We start from the raw sequence: 2,550 nt of genomic DNA on the forward strand, positions 1-2,550 counted from the left end.
GGCACCGCCGGGCACCGCCCCGGGGCGGCCGGGCTCTCCGTCTGAAACAGCTTATGAGCTGCACTCTTAGGGTTGAAGGGCGTTTCCGGTCGCAAATGAAAATTTTTGCTGGAAAGTGTTACACAAAAGTGAAGAAGATGCAGAAAAAGCGGATGTTTGATGTTTAGTCCGCTTTGTGCCTCAAGAGGAACATGTTAGCAATGGGCAGCTAAAGGATGAGCATCCTGAACATGCTTGGGAACACGCATGTATTCGGCAAAGAATGTCCTTTGCTTGGGTGGGTTTTAAGCTGGATTGGCAGATAAGGGGAGGGGTCATTTTGGAAGTGATGAAGTTTGCAAAAGACATCACACACAGTTTAAAATACTCAGGAATAGGAAAACCAGGAAAAGTTATGACTGAAAGTACAGCTAGGGAAAAACCAAAGGCCTAAGGGAGGAAAGAGTATCAGCAGCCAGTGGAGTTAACTGTAAAGTCCACACAGAAACTAAGCGTGAACTGAAACATATGAGCACCAGTTACCCTAGGCAATAAACCACATCACCTTCTTTTAAGATATAAAATTAGGTACTTTAAAGGTAAACTTGCTGAAAAACAGTCATGACTGGAAGACAAATACAGAAGATTGTTTATGTTCAGGAATCAGCTGCAAAGAAGTAAAAGGTAGTAGAATGAGTTACTGGCCAGGAATTGGCATGTTTACCTCCTGAAGCTGTCTTTGTAAAATGCCCTGATGTATATTTAAAGCCTTACCATAGGAGGAGTAAATATTTTATTCCAGAACCTCTCTTAAAAATACTTAAAATATTTGTATACTGTTGAACCTGCACTATCTGTGCATTTTTAATTTGAATTATTTTTTATGTTTCAAATCGAAATCCTTAAAGACCTGTTCAGTAACAAAAACCCAAAAAGCTTCATGTTTAATTAATATGCCAGCGATTCCTTACCTGAAGACAAAACTGCATTTCAAACATCTTTTCAGTTGCTAGCAATTGCTCTTACAAAGTTAATTTTCAACAGTGAAGGGAGGAAAAACTTGTCAAATGAAATTAGTTTGTATTTCTCTGCTGCAATAAGAAAAGTCAATTAAAATAAAACTCAGGCACTTGCCTAAATAAGGGAAAATATTTCTTTATGAAACTCCAGCATTTGATATCTATCTGCTTTTTTGTTTACTGGTTTTATCAGATTGTTTAAGATTTTGTTGTAACTTAACATTGCGTAACTATTTCACCTTTCATGTTTTGCAGACTTGGGATGCAGCTTTGGCACAGACTGCAAGGGCACAGACGAATGCATTTTTAAACTTAACATATACTTAAGTAAGAAACATCTGTGCCATCCTAATTTCACATCTGTTGGAAAGAATATTTGGGTTGGAAGTCATAAAGTTTTTGATGTTGCTGATGCCATTAAATTGGTATGATGAGGTCAGATTCTTAATTTTCATAGTGCAGAACTGTGCTAAGGTTTGTGGTTGTTACATTCAAGTCAGAGTTATCTTTGGTAAAATGTCCTGGTTAGTGACTACCAGAAGAGAGCAAGTGGGATGTAAACATGGGGAATTTTTCAAAATCATGAGGCTGTAAAGCCTCATGCATGTACCCAGCTCCCAGCTCATGGTGCTAAATTTCACTTGAGATCTGCACAAGGATAGGCAATGCTTGTATTGTCCAGACAAATATAATGTGATATCCAAATCCCAAAACTTAATTGTCGAGATCAACTGCTTAATGCTGGCAAAAGTCTAAAACTCTCTTCTTGGGAAAACATCATAGATGCTCGAGGGCAGGCTGGACTTCTGCTTTAAATATAGATAGAGTCACCAGATGGAGCCAGAAATGCAAGAAAGCATTTTATAACCTGGACTATCCTGGACCCATCAAAATTTCCTACTGCATAAAATCTCAGCTCGTTTTCCAAACACAGAATTTCAGCTGCATGCCTATATAAGTGCAAGATCACTGTACTGTTAAATTAAAGGTTCAGTTTCAGTGTGATATTTTTTGTGCAAACTGCATGTAGTTGTAATATAATCATGGTTTTACATTAAGTGTAACTGGCAAAACTGAGCAGGGAATAAGACCCATTAACATCTTTTACAATCTATTTGCAACAAATTTTCCCTGTAAACCTACCTAAAACTGGGATACAAGACCTTAGCTCTTAAAACATATGGTTCTTCTTATGCTCTTGCATATATGTACAATTTGGTTTAGGTTTGAAAAAAAAAAATTCAACCAGCTTGTAGAACAGCTGGGGAGACAATACAAATGCCAACACATACCATCCTACTGCCCCAAGAAGTGATCAGGCTTGGAATGTTACACCAGGAGTGCTAATCTTGTAGCTACTCTCCAGGAGCACAGGAAGCTCCTCCAGTGATTTCAGGCTAGCAGGTAATAGCAAATAACTAAGGAGGAGAGAATCAACACATACTCAAGCTTGGGATTTCCAAATTTTATTTTTGTTACACAGCAAACCAGGCCAGAATGTCTGTTCTGCAGCCAGGTGCTGTTCAAAAACCTTTTTTTTTGACTCCTGCTG

This window comes from Corvus brachyrhynchos, unplaced genomic scaffold (assembly GCF_000691975.1).
Source record: "Corvus brachyrhynchos isolate BGI_N302 unplaced genomic scaffold, ASM69197v1 scaffold32, whole genome shotgun sequence".
In the NCBI taxonomy this organism is placed as follows: domain Eukaryota; kingdom Metazoa; phylum Chordata; class Aves; order Passeriformes; family Corvidae; genus Corvus; species Corvus brachyrhynchos.